Below are 22,002 nucleotides of genomic sequence, written 5' to 3'. Positions count from 1 at the left end.
GTCCCTTAGTTTTGCTGACTCTCAAAGAGAATTTTGCTACTAACAGTTAAACTGTATAAAACTGAACCTGCTAAAATCACAGAAACAAATAAAAACAGAAAATTAAAGCAAATCCAAAAAGAGCTCAGAGGACCCCACTGAATCGGTTTATATCAATTCATTATTTGTGGTTTAGGTCCCCTTTAAGTCAGCCCATGTATGGCTACCTTTAGCCTCCCTAAGGAAATAAAATCACCCCATCCTATGCAGAAGGGTGTTTGTTCTTGCTGCATCCTAAACTGTTCCTACTAACTGTAAATCAGTTTTAACTGAATTCCTAAATTGTGCCAAAAAGTCAAAACATCAAATGTTATCGAATATTTAAATGTGTTCCTCTATATACAGTGAAATAGAAAATATACTCTTGGTACTGTGTCTGATGGGATTAAACTAGAGGACAGAATCTAGGAAATTTATTGGCTGTAAAACAAATAGAAGCTTCCCTTGTCTTTCAAATAAATTGATTTAGACACTAATTAGGAGTGGAAATGTTTTCATTAAAAGGGTAATACTATTTATTCCAAAACCAAACTAATTCACACAATAGAACACCCTTTAGCTCTGGGAACGATGGCCTCTGTTAAAGAGTATTTAACGGAAACAATACTGTCGATAGACAGAACAATCATTTTTTAGCTGGTGACTTACCTCTGCAGCCAGTGGCCCAACCAGCGTATACAGAACAGAGGAGCATCCCATGCCAAAAATGTTGGTGCATTAAAGCCTTCACCAGGTATTTCATTCATAGCGCTTCTTAGGTTTTTGTGCTTCTTATGTTTTTGTGTGTGAGTATAGCATCAGTATGTAAGGGGCCCTCCGGTGATTAAAGGCACAGTACACCAATTTCTTAGAAAAACTTTTTTTGGCAGATGTCAAGCCTACTCACCAACAAGCATACAGAATAGTTTCTCTTACAGATTTACAGGTGATTCACATTCCCCACTTCACACTGGACTTGCGAACCCAGCCTTTAGGCATTTCCCGTACCACCTACCGGTCAGGCGGTCCGCCGTACGTTCTTCGAAGCCTCCACCTCGCCCAGGTAGGAATTTCTGTTGTGCCACCTCCCTCCTTCAGCTAGCGGGCCACCACAGCAGCGCCCCCTAGCTTTTCCGGGAAGGATTTTCACCTCGGCCTGGGTTGTCCGCACTGTCCTGACTACCACTTTTCCCTATCTGTGGTTGAACCACGGCTACTAAGCCTCTTACTCCTTGGTGGGGTGCCAGCTACCCTTTCTAACTTTGCCCTCACTGGCTAGTGCCCCATTTAAAGTTCTATCTATCTATACTTCTCAGAACCAACTAACCACGCGCTGGGTGGAACCATCCCTTTTCTACCCTGTCTCACTCCTTCCATCTAGTGGCCGGGGCAGGAATTATATTTTACATAACATTATTACATAACCCTTATATAACTAATGAGAACCCACTGCCATCTAGTGGCAAAATCCTGTAAATACACCTTTTAACACTTCAACTTTTCAACATCAAAATCATCATTCACTACATTTTCGTATAACACCATTTTCATCCACCTTACAAGTACTGGTATGCAAATATGCATAGTGTCAATAATGGTACTAGTGTGCAGTTTTCTAGGTGCAACTCAGTTGCATGTATAGGTATAACACTAGGGTTGACACCTTTTCTGTGGAAAGCGGGCAGGGGACAGAGTGGATGATGTAGGGGCAGGGAGGATGATGTCAGTGGCTGGGCAAGTGATGTCGGGAAAGAGGCTGATGATGCCAGGGGCGGGACTGATGACGTGGTGATCAGCAAAGTGTCATTATTTTCAATGTATTGAATGTATTGAATGTATGGATTTCCTAATTTGGAAATTCAACGGACAGCCCTCGCAAAATCCGGGCTGTCCGAACAGATGGCAACCCTATGTAACACACAAAGGAGCCCTTTGCAATTGACAACTTCTCAAAAAAAACATAGGATCATTTTAAAATATAAAAGTTTGTGGAATATTATGGCTATAAATTTTAGTGTAAAGAAAAATAAAAAGGAATACCGTGCCTGAAAGGCCTTTCTCTTTTCTCCTGATCTGTAAAAAAAAGTAAACTAAACAAAACAATTTTGGGTGGATCAGAACAATTCGGTAACTGCACACTAGCTGAAATGATGCTCATCAATCTAATTCTGCTTCAACTTATGTTTTGCAACCTTGATACTAAAGCTTCCTTCTTTTTTTTGCATTTTGTATTTTTATTCCTTCTATGGACTTACCTCTGTCACCGTAGACATGGGCATTTGGGTACCTATATAGGAAATATGATCATCTTTTTCTAAAGGAATATTATGACAAATTTTGCACCTAATCTAGTTCTCTTAGCAAATCAGATGTAGTTGACCAGTAAATGCTACTTGTTGCTTAGTTGCTATTGGTTAAGAGAGCAGGTGCAAATCTGTCAAATCTTTTTACATTTTCCCATGTCAGACTCATTTCTGATGCTAGAAACAGTTTGGGCTCAATACCCATCTCACAAGAGGTAATGCAACTGTTTATTGGTACAAATGGACACAGTTTTGCTGAAATGTCCACTTTTCCATTTCCAGAGATCTTATCATGGAGTGTACAAATACATTTGAATACATTGCCACTAATATTTTATGGCAAAATTTTATCTAACACAATGAAATTAACCATTCATTCCCAGAGGTTTGCTACCACCCATTTTTGTATGAAAGGTAAAATATTGAAAGCACTGTCAGTTTTTGCTTTACAATGTTAACATGAATATCCCATGTTAAGGCCCATTAAGATCAAAGGTGATTTAACAAAGTAAATACAACAAAACCTCTTGCACAGTAGGGTTGTATTGATTAAACTTCTCTCTTTACACCTTTTAATTGGAACATTGCAACTGCCTGTAATAGCATGCATAAATCTATAATACTTTCTACAGTTCAATTATTAAATAATATACAGTTTTCCATTTAAAATGCACAAAAACAGTTCCTTTGTAGAAATGAGGGTTTATTGTAGTTGTCAGTCATTCATACAGCATGCACAAAAATATAATTCAGCACCCCTAGGGAAAACAACAATAGTCTTTGGATGTCATTACCACTGCGTGCACAGTATAACCTCAACTCCCATTAATAATTTACTCTCATTACCTTGATAATTACTCTGTTCTTTGCTGCAAGAATGACATTCTGTATACTAAAGGAGAGCATAGATTTTCTCCCAATGTGATTTAAGGTGTAGAAGGCAAATGCACATAGAAAAGGCTTTATTACTGCAACCAGAGACACAATTAGGCACAAGTGCACAATTAGGCCCATACACAAACCTCCCACACGTCTCTATTGGTTTATTAGCACCCTAGCCATAGTGCAATTGAGATCTAGAGACCTCTTGCAGTTACAGCTCTAAATAAATGCCAGCCCAGCATACAGTTGTTTTGAATGCTTATAAATTTGTGGTTGTTTCAGATGCTTTAATGTGCTAAGTAGTGATGAGCAAAATTTATTTGCCAAGTTTCGCTAATGGGTAAAAAAAATGCACTTCAAAAGAATTTTCACCATTTCGCAAATTTTTGGAAAAGCGAACTGGGTCAGCTTCACCCTTCACTACTTCTAAGTACATATTAAAGTCTCTGCCCACAATGTAATATTTTTCCTGGAATTACAGCATAATAGCAACTAAAGGTCTAAGTTTGGAAACTGGGCAAGTAACTGGAAAATGAGGTTGAATGTTGATCAATGCAGGTTATGCACTTTGGCAAAAATAATATAAATGCAAGTTATACATTAAATGGCAGTGTGTTGGGAGTTTCCATAAATGAGAAGGATCTTGGGGTTTTTGTAGATAACACGTTGTCTAATTCTGGGCAGTGTCATTCTGTAGCTACTAAAGCAAATAAAGTTCTGTCTTGCATAAAAAATGGTATTAACTCAAGGGATGAAAACATAATTATGCCTCTTTATAGGTCCCTGGTGAGTCCTCATCTGGAGTATGCAGTGCAGTTTTGGACTCCAGTCCTTAAGAGGGATATAAATGAGCTGGAGAGAGTGCAGAGACTAAGTGCAACTAAACTGGTTAGAGGGATGGAAGACTTAAATTATGTGGGTAGACTGTCAAGGTTGGGGTTGTTTTCTCTGGAAAAAAGGCGCTTGTGAGGGGACATGATTACACTTTACAAGTACATTACAGGACATTATAGACAAATAGCAGGGGACCTTTTTACCCATAAAGTGGATCACCGTACCAGAGGCCACCCCTTTAGACGAGAAGAAAAGAACTTTCATTTGAAGCAACGTAGGGGGTTCTTCACAGTCAGGACAGTGAGGTTGTGGAATGCACTGCCGGTTGATGTTGTGATGCTGATTCAGTTAATGCCTTTAAGAATGGCTTGGATGATTTCTTGGACAGACATAATATCAAAGGCTATTGTGATGCTAAATTCTAGATAGTATATCAGAATATATAATTTATGTGTGTGTATGGAGGGGTGTGTATATGGATGCTGGGTTTTCATTTGGAGGGGTTGAACTTGATGGACTTTGTCTTTTTTAACCCGATTTCACTGTGTAACTATGCAACTATGTAACTAACTATGTAAGGTCCATACTGCATATTGCATGTATAGGTGTAACATACATAGGGGTCCTGTGCAAAAGACAACTCCTCAAGGCAGTTCTTAATTCGAGGCCTTCGAGCTTAATTGGCGCAATGGCACTATGTGCAAATTATAAGCCTGTACATAGGCAAGCACATCATGTGCATTGTACACAAATGAGCCCGCATATTTCAGTGCCTCAGGTTGGACGTAAGAGCATAAATGTTTGTAATATACCCCAGTCTGGAGAAAGCACCGGACCACACACAGTTTATGTTGATTGGTAGGATTATTTCTTTAGACCACCTACACATTTCTCTGGTACTCAGCCAGGTACTGTAAGGAGAACACCCAAGCATCAGGTTACCTGGATTGTAGACCACAATAGATCCAGATAATCAACCTATCGTGTATTTTTCTTCGTATTCCACTACTAGTAAAAAAAATGCTTCATTTTAAAATATAAAAGTTGGAATATCATGGCTTTAAATTTCAATGTAAAGAGAAATAAAAAAGCAATACCGCTCCTGAAAGGCCATTGTACTTTCTCCTGATCTGTAAGAAAAGTCAACTAAACAAAACAATTTTGGAGAGATCAGAAGAATACAGTAACTGCAAATGGAACTGTACACACAAGTTGACAAGAAAATCATGTTCATCAATCTAAACAAAGCATCGCTAGGGAACATTGTTCTGTTTTGTATCTGTACACCTAAAATGCAGAGCTATGGCAAATACAGAAAAATACTTTGTGATGGCAGTTTGGCATTTAGGATGTTTCCATTACAAATCTCCTTGTAATGCTCTGTAAGAGGACAAATGACACACTGCTCCTTGTCAGTGACATCAATGCAGTACAGCACCAGGGACAGCTCCACAGAACCTATTTTAGTCAGGGAAAACAAAGGCTTAAGATGGCCATACACAGGCTGCTGCTGACAGACCAAGTCGACAGCTTATTGGCCAGTGTATGGAGCTCTCCACCGGGCTTCCCTGATCAATATCTGGCTGAAAATCGCCCAGATGTCAATCGGCCATGTTTAAAAGTCCTGTTGGACCGAGGACCTCATTAGTTTCTCAATCTGACTGCCTGTATTTTCAGCATTGAGATTTGATCGTTGAGCCCTAGGGCCCATGATCGTATCAGCCTGTTATCTTCCACCTCATGGTGGGCATATCAGGGAGAGATCATCAAATGAGTGGATTTTTGTGTGTATGGCCACCTTTATTTGCATTTATTTTGTCAATAGTTGCAGCAGACTTGTGCCAAGCGACGCAATTTACACTCTGAATGTTACCCACAACTTGCACCAAATTTGCAAACACACACTATTGGGGGAATGTGGTAACAGAAAAAATATTCGCAATGGGAAAAGTTATGCCTCTGTGCGAACAAATTTGCCTTTGTGCGAATTTAATATAGCTTTTGCGAACCCAGAAACTGTTTGGCGACCACTTCCAACAGTGGAAGAAGGTTTGTGAATTTTATAGTTTGCGCCAGTGCGTAGTAATAAAACTTCTTACTGAGAAGGTTATGTTTGCTCCAAAAGATTACAACACCGTCAAGCACCTCTTAAATGTGGGCAATACGCATTTAAAATTCGCAATTCACAATTAAAATTCGCTATGCAATAACAGTTTCAGGAAGAGTATTACATTGCAAAGTGAGACTTTTTATTCTTATTTGTGCTAATTGTTTTGCTTTATGCGACTTATATTACATTCCCCCATGTGTGTTTATTTCAACACTTCAGATGAAAGAGCAGCAGGCACAACTCAAGGTGTGGCCACAGTTGTTCTGGAACTCTGGATGAAAGCATTCTTCAAAAAATGGTGATGATCTGTCACCTACACAGTGCACTGTTTGTAAAGGAACTTTTATGACTATTTACATGTATACTGAGAGATGTTTCCACTGGTACATTTTTTTCTGCTGTTTGCTCACACGGACAATTGTAAAATAATATAAATATAAAACCTCGTCACAGTTCTATTAAAGAGCATAAAAATGTCATCTACAATTTGGCACCTTTATTGTGCTTGTCTGGAGAACCTGCGGAGTTTCATGTTCCTCAGACACACATTCCACATGTCCATGCTCTAGAAATCCATAATATTTCCATAATATAGCTATAAACACCTAGGGGTAGCATTCCAGTTCAGATGGAGTGTGTTTGTCTATTTGCTAACATTACATATATAATGAGATAAAATATTGCTTCATTTCTCTTACTATTTTTGACCTTGTGCATTACGATAATGCATTCAGTGTGCACGTTGTTTGCCTTTTCTGGCAGATTTGAAGTGCCCAAATATCACTTCCCTGCATTTGAATATCAATTCTTGCTATGAGGAGATCACAAACACACACACTGATATGGTTAATTTAGGTGAGTGATTTTCCTTGAAAACATATTAGTCAGAAACAGAAAGCAGATTGCTGGAGGGTTATCTCGTCAACATTGTTGGCATATGGATTGTATTGATTTTCCTTTTCCATCAACGCCAAAGTGATTTTCTTATGATGGCAAAGGGCATGAATTTCACGGTGTGTTTACTTTACAAATTCAAGCTTAAAATTACTTTCACGATCATACGGTGAAGTCAGAGTAATGATATTCTATCTCTTTCTTCTAATTATGAGACACAAATGCTTCCAAGGGATCTTTTGAAAATGGAGATTTCTTAATGATAAAGTAAACTAATGAGCATTTATCATCTAGCACCAAGGAAGACACAAGCTTTTATTTAGCTTTTTTTTATCAAGCTTCACTCTTAAACGACCTCTTATCATACATAAAGGTTTGTATCATACGGTTCTCATGTGTGAAGGTAGGCTGGAAGTTCATGGACCTGGCGGGATTCCAATCCAGTGGAGTTGTAAGGAAATCTGTATGTTTTGAAAGAAAATTGATCCAACAGATAGTTTATGTCTTAATATGACATATCAAGATAAAAAATGTTACCTCTACATTCAAATACATGTAGGGAAATAGTGCAAAACCATTGCACTTATCCCTGTAAGAGATCAAGCACAGAGCCTGTGTCTGTGTGTAGTGATGGGCGAATTTGAGCCGTTTTGCTGAAAAATTAGCAAAATTCGAGAAACGGCAAAAAATTCACGGAATGGCGCCTTCGTCTAGTTTTTGACACCAGCGTCCATTCGCTGGTTAAAATGCGGCGGCGTCCATTTTTTTTAGCCGCTTTGCGAATTTATTCACCAGCAGCGAATCGCGTAAATTTGCCACAAATTTGCGCCTGGCGAATAAATTCGCCCATCACTATCTGTGTGCTGTAAGCTATTACCTAGCAACGAGCTGTTCAGTGATCTCAGTGCAGCAGGAAGTGGCACAGTAGCTAGTGGCTAGCAGGAAGAGGAAGTCCCAGATTAGGGTTGCCACCTGTCCGGTTTTGACCCCGACAGCCCAGTATTTTGAAGGGCTGCCCGGGTCAAAACTTCCTGCCTAGTTTTCCAAATAAGGAAAAATGCTGCTACCGCCACACTAAGGGCCTTATTTATAAAAATCCGAATTTTTCTGACTACTTTAAATAAAAAAGTCAGACCACATGAAAAAATTGAGTGAAAATCCGAATTGTATGGTTTTTTTTTTTTTGGAATTTTGACCAAAATGTCTGAAATAGTCTGGTTTTTGGGCTAGTTCCAGCGCATATCACAGTATCTTCAAAACAGGATAGGGACCTCTCCCATTGACTTATATACAACCTCGATAGGTCTGAGATGCTGGATTTTCAGATTCCTACTTTTCCCATCCTCAGGGTACAATAAATCTCAAAAAAAAAAAAAAGTTTTTTTTCCACTAAAAATTTGGATTGTATAGTAACATTTTTCGAGATTTTGGCATTCAGATTTTAATATATAACTCCCTTAATGTTGTGGTAATTCCAGGGTTGCATGAATGGGTGCCAAAAGGTTGCAGACTCCAAAACACTCACATGCTAATGCCATGAAGAAATTTCCAAGTGAAAAATGTTAGCTGCAACTTGCATCTGGTATGCAAACACATACAATTGAGCTTGATTTGATGCATCAGCTGCAAATTCCTATGTAGCTGCAATTACGCTGTATGTCTGATTTGTGTCCAAAAATTGCACACTGTACTAAGTTGGTAAATGCCTTTTCATCGCTTTTAAAAAGGCTTTAACAAAGTTATTTTCAATATGTTCTGTTTTCAGGCCTGCAATGTTCATGAGAATAGATTCTCTTGGCAGATATACAAGCTTTGAACACTCTCCACAGTTCATCAGCAGTAGATAGGATGTGACAGGCTTTTTACTGCATATCTCAGGAGTTTTTCAGAACAGCCTGTATGTAGAAGATATGTAGAAAATTACAAACCCATGGAATTTAAAAGGGGTTTTCACCTTCAAACAACTAGTTGTTTTCTGATAGATCACCAGAAACAACGACTTTTCCCAATTACTTTGGAACTGTTTTTCTAATATTGAAGTGTAAAGTGTCTTTTTTCACCTTCTAAGGATCAGGGCACACAGGCACAGTCAGGGAGATTAGTCACCTGGCGACAAATTTCCTCTTCTTCGGGGCGACTAATCTCCCCCGAACTGCCTCCCCTGCCACTCAGAGTGATTAGTTTTCCGAAGTCGCCCGAAGTTTCCTTGTGAGGCAACTTTAGGCGACTTCGGAAAAAGAATCGATCTGTGTGCCATCCCACCAGCAATTTACATTTTAGCCAGCGGGAAGGCAGGGGAAGCAGTTCGGGGAGATTAGTCGCACATGAAGAAGAAGAGGATTCTGCTCAGCAGGGACAAAGATAAGAAATGTTTCAACGAAATGTATCAATTTAGAACAGTTTACAGGGTCGACAACACCCCCTCCAAGAGCTGCTTTAGGGTCAGGGAACACAGGCAGATTCAGGGAGATTAGTCGCACGGCGAACCTGTAAACTGTTCTGAATTGATACATTTGGTTAAAACATTTCTTATCTTTGTCCCTTTCTTATCTTTGTCCCTGCCGTTAAAGGCAGCTGTTAGAATTGATACAATAGTTACTAATATTCCAGAGATGCTGCTGAGAAATGTATCAACTAAATGTTGCAAAATTGTAGGGGCAAATTTACTAAAGGGCAAAATTCGCCAGGGTGACGTCATTTCGTTACTTCATCAATTTACTAATGGGTGCTGGTGTAAATTCGCTAGCGAAGTGGACCTACTCTAGCGATACTTCGCACCCTTATGCCAGACGAAGTTGCGCTATGGCGAAGGGATGTAACTACGCTAATTCACTAACTTGCACATTTTACTGAACGTTAACTCTTGCGCCAGACTTGCCTATGCCACCTTAGACCAGGTGAAGTGCAATAGAGTAAATTTTTCAAAAAAAAAAAAACACTGGTGTCTTTTACTTTTTTAAGGGTGATAGGCTGAAAAAGATTGTACTTTTTTTGGGGTACCTCCTTCCCCCCTACATTTCCTAACATATGGCACCTAAACTATACAGTGGGCACATGTATAGGGCAAAATAACAACTCTATTTTATTTTATGAAGCTTTCCCAGGCTTGTGTAGTGTAATGTATTTGCTGCTACATATACGTCCATTGTACTTTAAGTTGGCGCCGTATGCAAATTAGGCATCGCTAGCGTAACTTCGCTTTGCTTGACGAATTTCGCCTCCTGGAGCGCAGCTTCGGATTTTAGTGAATTAGCGGCGCCCTGGTGAAACTTTGCCTGGCGAAGTGCTGCAAAGCCAACACTGGCGCAACTTCGAAGGTAAGTAAATTTGCCCCTAAGAGTTTAGAGTCTGCTCCTGAATTACTGAGCTGCCAGACTGAAACACCAGAGACAGGAACATTCAACTTTAAAAAATAAATAATGGAAAGTAATTGAAAAAAATCTTTATTTCTGTGGAACAATCTAAAAACAACTGAAAAAAAAAGTGTTTGGAAAGGTGGAAAAACCCCAAGAGTAATGTTCCATATGTGAAGCTAAATCATCTCTCCAAACCAGAGAAGAGATTTGCATGGAAGCAAAGCCATACTGTATGTTCAGAAGAGAAGCCATTGACAGAACCAGAGCAGATGCCCCGAGTCATAATGGCACATGAGAGGAAAAGAAGATGTATGTGCCTCAGAAGGAGTGATAAGCATGCAGCTAAGGGCAGTGACACACCAGCAGATTAATCACTAGCGATAAATCGCTGCTTCTCTGGGCAACTAATCTCCTGCACTCTCCAGTAAAAAGCTTTCCCAAAGGCAATAATGTGAATCGCTGGTGGTAAAACCCATGTGTCACTCCAGTCTCCCAGAATCGCTTGAAGTTTCCTCTTGTAGAGATTTTGGGAAACTGGAGCGACACATGGGATTAATCTCCTGGTGTGTCACTGTCCTCAGGGAGACTGCTGTATGTATCGTACAATATAAATGAGCCGGATGCTTTTACGCTCTGATGAATTGATTTCAAAGGCAGCGCTTGCCCAGGCTATAGGTGGAACGTGCAGGGACTGACCAACCACTGGGAGCCGTGGCAGCCTGCTTATGGCTTGGAACTGGAGAGGAGATTATACATAATGCAGTGGCATAAAACACTTTTTATTTTACAGATTTTACTGTATCCAGGGGTGAAAAATCCTTCCTGTTCCCTTTTTTCTGTGTCAGAAAGAGAATGAAAGGCAGCAGATAGATGTGATGTAGTGGCTGAGAAGACTCTCTTTAAGACCAAGGAGGATCCTCCCCACTGTCTCTGTAGCTCTCCTGTGCAGGGCTGTACATTAGTGTCAGACGAGTAGAGGCTGCTGCCCTTATCTCTCCCACCTTCCCATCTCATCTGCCTCTCCCTCTTCCCCATTCTATCTATCCACTACTCCCTCCCTCTTTCTCGCTCTCCTTCCCTCAGCTCCACTACACAACGTGCCCACACCAGACACAGGCTGCAGAAGGAAAGTTGGCCCCATCTATAGCCCTGTACATCAGTCCTGTACAGCAGCAGTTCCCCATTCCCATCCATCCCTCAGTGGCGGCTCCTGCTTTGACTGTGTATGTGCCAGTCTGGTACCTCGCTGATGATCGCTGGGCTCACTTGCTGCTTAGGAAACAAACCTGCCCGACATCAAGTCTGTAGATCAGAAACCCGACCACGTCGCTTTCATGGAGCGGATGGAGCGATCTGGCCACAATTAGCTCTGTGCTAATCCCCAACTTACTTCGGTGCTGCCTGCCACCGCCACAGTCGCCCTTTCACCTTGCAAAGGTAAGACTCATTGATTCCTGCAGCTGTGCCCTTCAAAGGACATGAGAGATTGATCACCTACTGTAGCACAACTTCTATCCCCTGCCTATGCTTCCCAGTTTCTGTAGCTGCACAGGTACAACTAACCTTCATTTTTGTTTTCCTGAAGGAATCCATCAACTCATTGCAAGGGGACAGTTTGATAAAGAGTGGGCTAATCATTGCCATTTACACTGTATTATTATTATGCTGTAGGTATAAAGGCACCTTTGGGCAGCACTTTACATAGAATGTTCATCGTTCATATCAGTTGCTGTCCCAGTGGAGCTTACGCTCTAAGATCACTATCATAAACACAGCAGGGTGCCCAGAGGACACCCACAAACATAGGTAGAATATACCAACTCCAGAAAGAGAGTGTTTCTGATAGGACACCAATGCTACAAGGCAGCAATGTTTATCTTCTCTTATTCATCCCTGTATAAGAGAACCTGATTCCCAGTACTATGCCATGATTAATAATTTGGTGCAGCATAGAGTATTGGAGCACCCACAGTGGATCACCGAGTGGTTAATGCAGTAATCCTACCTGCCATATACTGTATGGGTATTCAGTTATAAGCTCTCCCATGGAAATCCATCTATTGGCAAACCAAAGTTTCACCCTCCTCCCCTGAATCCTGGGAAAGCTAGAGGTTAATATGTAAGAGGTGAATATTCATGGTGCATCTCTGGGCTGAGCAGTGCTAGAGTAAAACCCCAGCAAGGGAATGCGGTGCTCGGCTTTCCCATTAGCACAATAGACACATCTCCAGCCAATCGATGCCTCTCTGAGTGGTCAGGATTCCCTGTGTTTGCAGGCGACTACTGCATTTTGTAAACAACAGGGGCATGCCACTCTGACATCATCTGGTACCCAGTGATTCTCTCTTCTGCTGTCCATGGGTGAAGCTGGCAAGACCCTGCTATCTGAAATGCACGTCACTATTTTAGCTTTTTAGTTATTCAGGGGCTGGGGTTACTTTACACGCATACTAGTTTGCACTGTAAAAGTTTGAATGAGCAGATGATGCACCCTGGTATTTTTTTTTAGTATAGTTACAATTGACACAAGCTTTTATTTATTTTAATGGGGAACTACACCCAATAACTGTTTTTTTTTTTTTTTGCATAATTAAAGAAGTTGTCATTCTAAGCAATTCAGTATGTATTAATTAAAAATAGCAAGTTACTGTATGTATAAGTGGAATTCCTGCAAAAAGTAGTAGTTGTTTATCCCTTTTCTGTGCTCTTGTTCTGACTATTGAAACAATATAGTGGGAGTCAGTTCTCCTCCAGGTCTGTTAATAGTCTGCTCCTGCTAAGCTGTTTCAGGAGTGGGTGCAGAGGATATAGACATCCAGACAGATACTGCCTGCAGTAGCAAATCCATTTACAAATAATCACTGAACATTTATTAGGAATGTATATTGAAATTATATTTTCTTTTGTTATACAGAAAACAGTTTTTTCAGTTGAGTTTCCCTTTAAAGAGTATGCTGATTTTTGGCTTTTGAATGTGTTTTCATTGATTAGGTGGTAGAATACAGAACCTACCTTTCTCCGGTTGTAGTTGTCTCAGCATCCACTGAGATCTGGGCTGGAGACTTGATATAACTAGATGGGGAGGGAGTGATTCTCTAAAAGTTAGTTTATATTAAAAGTGGTTTTATAGGAACGTCTGTTCTCATTCCTCATGAGCCTCATAGATGGAGGAATATATGGGAATAATAATTGCATTTAGCTTGTTTCTGTGATTAATGGCTGTGTCTCTTGCTTGTTTATCTCCCCGTGAAGAAATGTATAATCAGCTACAGCATGAGTCTAGCTGCACAGGGGCACCTCTGGCCTCCATTAGGGTCACATTAATGTTAATGCCATGAACTTTAAGAGCTGTCACACAGACACAGTGATTATGAAACAAACATGTTGGTCGGCATCAGGCAGAAGCAAATAAAGCCCTGGGGATGCAGATCATTCATATGAGAGACAGAGCTGTTCCTGTAAACAGGGCCGGATTTAGGCCCAAAGACGTTTGTCGCCCCCGTCCCCTCCATTTTATTCGTGCAAATTTTCATCATTGGGACTGGAGCAATGGGGATTTTAAAAAACGATTTTATCTCCAGCGCATCACCAGTGTTTCTGAACCAATGTGGATGTGGTTGGGCAGCATGCTGCTATAACAAACAAGGGAAAGTTGTGCTCACCACTAATTTTTAAAACCATTAGACGGGGTTCAATGAGGCTGTGACCACAAAATACATATAGACACATACAAGAGTCCTCTGCACTCAACCCATTATCAATATATTTAAGACAGAGACATTTTGTGCATACTGCTACTGAAAAATGTCTTACCCTTTAAACAAAACAGGGATTGTTTGTCCATATATTGCAATATATTTAAGCTGGCCAACTACATCAAAGTCATCCCATATCTGACCAGTCCTACGCTTAATTTTCATCTGATTCATTAAGAATTCTATTGCTTCATTATACATTTTACAAAGGGACTAAGTTTTACCTGCAACTTACTTGCTGCTTTCAAAGTAAAACTCCCAAACTTGGCTGCCCTTTTATTAGACACCAGTGGGATCAACTGACTATAGTTGGGAAGGGTGGGAGCTACAACATGGAGCTGGTCACTGCTCCTGTATAAACTATAACAAACAAGGGAAAGTTGTGCTCACCACTAACTTTGACGTAGTTGGCCAGCTTAAATATATTGCAATATATGGACAAACAATCCCTGTTTTGTTTAAAGGGTAAGGCATTTTTCAGTAGTAGTATGCACAAAATGTCTTTGTCTTAAATATATATACACAACAAAATGGGACTATAACTCCCTGCCCATGTGACCCCCAACTGCTCAATTGTAAATAAATGCTTCAAATATGTAAAAGGCAATATTTATTATTCAACACTATATATATTTTTACATTTGTTGAGCGGGCCACGCTGGGAGATATCTATATCTGTAGACACCCCACCGAGGCGTCCTTTGGTTATTCCAAATATCTGCATTCACCCACACCTGATTGGGTGCCTTGTGAAGGTTCCGGCTACACGGCAGGTGCACCCCCCCCTAATACTTAATGGGGTTGATATCTTGAGGAGATTCACGCTGGAGGGGTGCCTCACATATACTTGGTGACTTTGGCACATTTTAGACCTGGGGACATTTCATTATTACGCTTTGGCCACAACCAATTGAACATCAATATCGGATGGTCTGGGACTGTTTACTTTTCTCAACTGATTGAGATTTTGGCATAAGATTGGAGCGCTACGGTTGGTTCCAGATACGCCACTTCCACATTACAGCATATTAACCACTATTCATGCTGTAATACACTTAGAGAACATTACAAGGGATCCCTTTGTACATTCAGCGCTGCTTAGTTTGGTTTTAATTGGTTTTAACTTGATACATGGCATAGTGTTGAATAATAAATATTGCCTTTTACATATTTGAAGCATTTATTTACAATTGAGCAGTTGGGGGTCACATGGGCAGGGAGTTATAGTCCCATTTTGTTGTGTATATATGTTAAATTGTTGGAGGACACCCCAGCCCATCTGCCCCCACATACATTAGCATTATTGCATTTTGGTGCCCACACTGCACTTATAGTTTGTTGGTGTTGTTCATTTGTCTTAAATATATTGATAATGGGTTGAGTGCAGAGGACTCTTGTAGTTGACTATATGTATTTTGTGGTCACACCCTCATTGCACCCCCGCCTAATGATTTTAAAAAATAGTGGTGAGCACAACCTTCCCTTGTTTGTTATAGTTATACAGGAGCAGTGACCAGCTCCATGTTGTAGCTCCCACCCTTCCCAGCTATAGTCAGGTGATCCCACTGGTGTCTAATAAAAGGGCAGCCAAGTTTGGGAGTTTTACTTTGAAAGCAGCAAGTAAGTTGCAGGTAAAACTTAGTCTCTTTGTAAAATGTATAATGAAGCAATAGAATTCTTAATGAATCAGATAAAATTGAGCATAGGACTGGCCAGATATGGGATGACTTTGATGTAGTTGGCCGGCTTAAATATATTGCAATATATGGACAAACAATCCCTGTTTTATTTAAAGGGTAAGGCATTTTTCAGTAGCAGTATGCACAAAATGTCTCTGTCTTAAATATATTGATAATGGGTTGAGTGCAGAGGACTCTTGTATTTGTCTATGGGCAGCATGCTGCTCCCTAAAGTCCTGCCACCCTAGGCCCAGGCCTTAGTGGCCTTTCCACAAATTCAGGCCTGCAGACTCTGCAGAGTAGTAGATGTGGGTAGGAACGTAGAAAAGTTCAGTAATTCACTATGTATATCGTAACTGTGCCAGATATGCAGTAGTCTCCTATAGTATAAGCAATATAACAGCCTCTGATATTTGGTACAGATAGACTACAGAGCAACATATTATACCAGAGATGCTCAACGTCTGGCCATTCTGTTTTGGGCTGCATCAACAAGGCCATAGTTGGATGCTGGATCAAAAAAAGAGTGCTGTAATTTATTAAAGAATTATTGTTGTGTTTGTGACAATGCACTGAACTGTATCTAAATAAAGATATGTGTGATGAGCTCATGAACAGTGTTGGACTGGGATGCCAGGGGCCCACCAGAAAACCTTAGGCTGAGGGCCCACTTTCCAAACTTTTATACCTCCTCTCCGTACTCATCCTCTTTATTCTCCTAGTCTCTTTTCTCTACATACTATACTCTATTCTTCCATTATTAAACCTCTTTGTTCCCATAAAGAAATAGGCAATGACCATGAAATAAGCCAAATTGTTAGAAGCAAGAGGCCCACTGACACCTGGGCCCACCGGAGTTTTCCTGGTATCCCAGTGGGCCAGTCCAACACTGCTCATGACTGGTACTGAAAATACCAAACTGGATGGGAGAGGAAAGGAATAACTAGGGTGCACTAGATGGAATTCCAGAGTCACTGTTGCCTCCAACAATGGTGTGCTAGGTACAACACCATACCAACAATTATACATGGAGCCTAGCTGCAGCACACAATATGTATGCTAGGCAAGGGTAACCAGCCCTTAAAGGGGAAGGAAACCTAGTCGCGCAAACCCCCCCCCTCCCGTTTGTTGCCCACCCTCCCTCCTCCCCCCTGGCCTACCCTTCCCACTGGGCAAATGCCCCTAACTTGTTACTTACCCTTCTGCGCAGGTCCAGTCCAGGGAGTTCACCGACGACATCTTCTTCCAGCAGTAGGATCATTTCGCCGGTACGGATCAAAAGTCACGCGCATGCGCAGTAGATCATACCGGCTAAATGATCCTACTGCGCATGCACCGGTCAAAGCAGGAAGAAGATCGCGTGGAAGAAGATGTCGTCTGTGAACTCCTGGACTGGACCTGCGCAGAAGGTTAAAGTAACAAGTTAGGGGCATTTGCCCAGCGGGGCGGGTAGGCCAGGGGGGAGGAGGGTGAGTGGGCAACAAACGGGAGGGGGGGGTGGGGGTTTGCGCCGACTAGGTTTCCTTCCCCTTTAAACACAATATGAAACTTGATGCCAGTTTCTCAGCTGGAAACTCCCCCTGTCAATCCTGTGAATCCCATGTGTTATTTCCCACTGACAGCCGTTCTAAAAAATGTTTACTTGGCTCAAAAACATGCTTCAATTTTGCTGTATCGTACAATAAGCTATACCACCACTTTTAAGCAAAACAAAAACCCAGAAGAACTGTCTAAAAAGGCTTAAGTAAAATGCAAGCAAACACACAATTCTAGTGGAAAAAAATAACAAAAATGATAATAATGTTATCATTTTTATTAATTTATCAATTTTATTAATCAAATTGACCTTTTAGAAATAGGACAATGTAGCAAAAAAAAAAAAAGAATACTTTTTAAACCTTAAAATACTCTTTATTATGACCATCAAAGCTATTTGTTTTGGGGGTACTGTAGCATTTCTAGAAGTGAGCACAAGGAATGCTTAAAAAGCTGGATTGGGTGACATATAAAGGTTTTACACCAGTGCCATATTCCAAGGATTTCATCCGTTTTCTCTGCTTAGAGTTAGAATTTAAAACATGCTCCATCTAGTGGCAGAATTTAGAATCTGGTCAGAGATAGTAACACGTTATCTTCAGAAGGATCACAAGTTTATATGAACACTGAAAAGGAATAGGTATGCATACATACAGTTTATGAGCATTTAATTGGATTACATGGGAATAAAAAGGTCAGTTCTGTTTTATTCTTATTTTTGTATTAGAGGTGATACAAACTTATCATATTAAAGCCTCCCAGCATTAACCCCAAGAGATGTTCGTATATACAGTAGCTTGCTGTGAGCAAAACAGAAGAATACAGAAGAATTAAGATGTGTCCAGTTGTGTGTGTGTGTGTTGTACATACAGGGCTAGAGACATGTATCCAGTCTGGCTATAAATCACATCAATCCACTCTGAATCGATTACCTGGAAGTTATTATTTCACAATAGATGTTTCTGTTGAAGGGATATTGCATAGAACAGATGATCTATTCACTGTGACTTCTAAGCACAAGCACAGCAATATTCATTTTTCACTGCAAATTTATAAAAACACAAAATGCTCATTAATGAAGGCAGTGCAGTGTGTAAAATGTGGAAGCAAATCACCATGTTTTACACTCGCAATGCTGAATCTTCCCCAGAATTCCAGGGAAGTCACATGCTAAGCTGCATAAAAGGGGTTGTTCACCTTCCAAAACATTTTTCAGTTCAGTTGTTTTTCATAGTGATCACTAGAAATAACGCCTATTTACAAGTGCTTTTTTATTTGTGACCGTTTCTCTAAGGGCTGGGACACACTGGGCGATTTGGGGAGATTTAGTCGCCTGGCGACTAATCGCAGCGACTTTTCTCCCCGAATGCCTCCCCTCACTCTGCGCCTGGATAAAATGAAAAGTCGCCGGTGCTAATCACACACGGCGATTCGTTTTCCGAAGTCGCCCGAAGTTGTCTCACGAGGAAACTTCGGGCGACTTCGGAAAACGAATCGCCGCGTGTGATTAGCGCAGGCGATTTTTCATTTTAGCCAGGCGCAGAGCGAGGGGAGGCATTTTGGGGAAGATTGGTCGTGGAAAGTCGCGGCGATTAGTCGCCAGGCGACTAAATCTCCCCAAATCGCCCAGTGTGTCCCAGCCCTAATAGTGATATTTAGGGGGTTATTTATCAAAATCTGAATTCATCAGATTTTTTAAATTGAAAAGTCCCACCATACTAGAATCCACGATGTGACCTTATTTATTATTTAAGAATAATGATGGGCGAATTTGCGCTGAAAAATTTGCGAAATGGCGAAAAATTTGCGAAACAGCGCTGGCATCTCGTTTTTGATGCTGGCGTCCGTTTTTGACGCCAGCAGCCGTCTTGCCAGTGTCTGTTTTTTTCCGAAAGTTTTTTGCCGCCAGCGAATCCGCAGAGAATTTGCACCTGGTGAATAAATTCGCCCATCACTATTTAAGAAGCACGATTTCATTGGATTGGGGAAAAACTTTATAAAATCGAGGGAAAACCAGAATTGTACAAATGTTTTTTTTTTTTTTTCACAAAAAGCCTGAAATAGTCAGATTTCCGGGCTAATTCCAGAACAGACCACAGAAACTTCCAAATAGGACAGGGAACTCCCCCATTGATTTATGCAACCTCTGTAGGTCTAAGATGGCGGATTTTCGGATTAAAACTTTGCAGCCTTGGGGTATAATAAATTTAAAAAAAAAATTCCACTAAAAATTCGAATTTTCAAGTTTCAAGTTTTTAGCATTTAGACTTTAATAAATAACCCTCTTAAACTTTCATTCTTCACTTTCTTCTGATCCTATGTAAATCAGAGAGGTCAATGACCATGATTAGTTGTGAACACCAAATACCCTATCGCAATTACAAAATCATGCCCCCTAGTGCTTGCTCATTTACAGAGCATTAGTGACAGGGAAATTGAGTGTGCTGGTGCAAGGCACACTGCTGTGGGTGTAGCATGTCCCCGCCATAGAGCAAGCAGTTTAAGGTGCTACTACATCTTGTGCTTGCAGGTGGTCCATACCATGCATGTCTGACATGCAAGTTAGGGGGGTTGTTTGGGGTCTGTATGGTGTATAGCTACATGCTGCACACATACACATAGCATGTTCAACACAAATACAACACTTGTTCAGGGAGTGCTTTATTCATCAAGTCACTTCCTTGTGTTCCACTCTGAAAAGACCTACAACTGAGGGCAATCAATGCAGGGCAGAATGTGTCTGTTAATTGGTAATAAAAAGAGATTGCCTGGGTATTGGAAAGAGTCTTCTTTTAAGGGATTCTAATAGCATCCCTAACCTTTGTGGAAAACTTTTCCCTTTAAGTGTTTAGAAAGCATAGATGAAACCTTTGCCAGGCAAAAAAACCCAAAACTTCATACCAGGTTTATAATGTGTCATTACAAGAATTAAATAGTAAGAATGAGAAACGTTGGGCTGATATCAGTGCATAGCCATTTTAGAATGGCAATGGGCCCTTTGTTGTGACATTAAAGTGAGCAAAAAAAGTTTTGAGAGAAAACAGTTCTTTACGTTGGCTGGTTCACCCTAGATTTTGAAGTGTAGATGTGTTGACATTGATAGGGGAACTATGATGAAAACAAAAATTAAATATAAGCTTCATCTCTAGGACCATGGTGCTACACAACACAACATACAGTAGATGTACCGAACAACAGACAAAAAGTGCAAAAATGTGCAACTCCTGCAAGACAGGACAGCATAGTGCAGGGACAGGACAAGACAGTGTACACTCAGCAGATGTAATATGTTAAGTAAATAATGCTAAACGTCAGACATGATGGTGTATCATTGTGATATGATAGTAGTAAGAACATGATAAAGAACATGATAAAGTGCAGATGTACTCAGAGAGAACAATTGTATCCAATGGCAATTTATTTATACAATGGCGTACAGTGGCTGTGTAACGTTGTGGTATATAGTCAGGTCATATGGTGTGTGTGTGAGAGAGATCTGTCCCTGAGTATTCAGGAGCCTTATGGCTTGGGGGAAGAAACTGTAACACAGTCTGGTAGTGAGGGTCCTAATGCTTCGGAACCTTTTTCCAGATGGCACGAGTGTGAACAGTGAGTGTGAGGGGTGTGTTGGATCAGCCATAATGCTGGTGGCTTTACGGATGCAGCGAGTGGTGTAAATGTCCGTGATGGAAGGAAGAGAGACACCTACATATGATCTTCTCTGTTGTCTTCACTATCCTCTGTAGGGTCTTGCGCTCCATGCAGTTCCCAGACAGTGATACAGCTGCTCAGGATACTCTCGATAGTCCCTCTGTAAAAGGTTTTGAGTATGGATGGTGGGAGATGGGATTTCCTCAGCTTGCGCAGGAAGTAGAGGCGCTGTTAGGCTTTCTTCGCTAAGTAGCTGATGTTATGGGACCAGGAGGACTGGTCCTCCAAAAGATTATTATGACCCCTGTTCTGCTCAAGAGCTCCAAGTACTTCTTTCTATGATATTATAATGGTATTATCAATATGTGGTATGCCAGATAATGGCTCAGTGCATGGTCAAAGTTGGACAGCACTGGTTTGGTTGCCGTAACACCCTCCCATAAACTCAGATTACAGCTAATTTGAGGGCGTGTCCCCCGAGGCCTCTCAGCCTGCATTTCCTTTTGCACTTCTTCTAACCTTCTTGGGTGGATCCCCCATTGAGAGAATATGTTGCGGCTGTTGGAAGAATGTTTGAAAGAGCCTTGATTTGGTAAGCCTGGTTTAATAGGAAAATGGATATTAGAATGTGGAGAATACAGTCTATTTTAATTTTCAGATTATTTATGGATTTGTTTTATGAATTATGGAAATATTAAGAACTGAAGGTGTATTTATATCCCATACACTTTGTTTCATCAAGCATCAAATGTGATCAGCTCTTGCATGTTTAGCCTTCCTATAGGTTTGACTGGTAGGATAGCAACAATGTCTTTATTTACCTTCCAGTGGTCCCATGTTTTGCAAGACAGTCCGACATTGCAGCCCTGAAATGGATGACATGACAGTAAATAGAGTTTGGACAGACAGGGCGTAACTGGGAATGGGATCAAATCTCTTACTCTTACTTAATTATGTGATTCCTCTAGCCTATCCAATCTGTGT

The 22,002-nt window shown here is 40.7% G+C and overlaps 1 protein-coding gene across 3 annotated transcripts in view; it reads left to right on the top strand.

Annotated features, from left to right (window-relative positions):
• The first annotated feature begins 11,381 nt into the window (after positions 1–11,381).
• syndig1.S (synapse differentiation inducing 1 S homeolog) overlaps positions 11,382–22,002 on the top strand; it is a 192,431-nt gene continuing 181,810 nt past the window's right edge. For all 3 annotated transcript variants that reach the window (XM_041564363.1, XM_018265132.2, XM_041564364.1), the window contains exon 1: positions 11,382–11,834. The gene's annotated coding sequence lies outside the window, so the exon portion shown is untranslated. The remainder of the gene's footprint in view (positions 11,835–22,002) is intronic.

This window comes from Xenopus laevis, chromosome 5S, assembly GCF_017654675.1.
Source record: "Xenopus laevis strain J_2021 chromosome 5S, Xenopus_laevis_v10.1, whole genome shotgun sequence".
Classification (NCBI taxonomy): Eukaryota; Metazoa; Chordata; class Amphibia; order Anura; family Pipidae; genus Xenopus; species Xenopus laevis.
The sequence above is the reverse complement of the archived record's forward strand: the minus strand, read 5'-3'. Positions and strand labels throughout refer to the sequence as shown.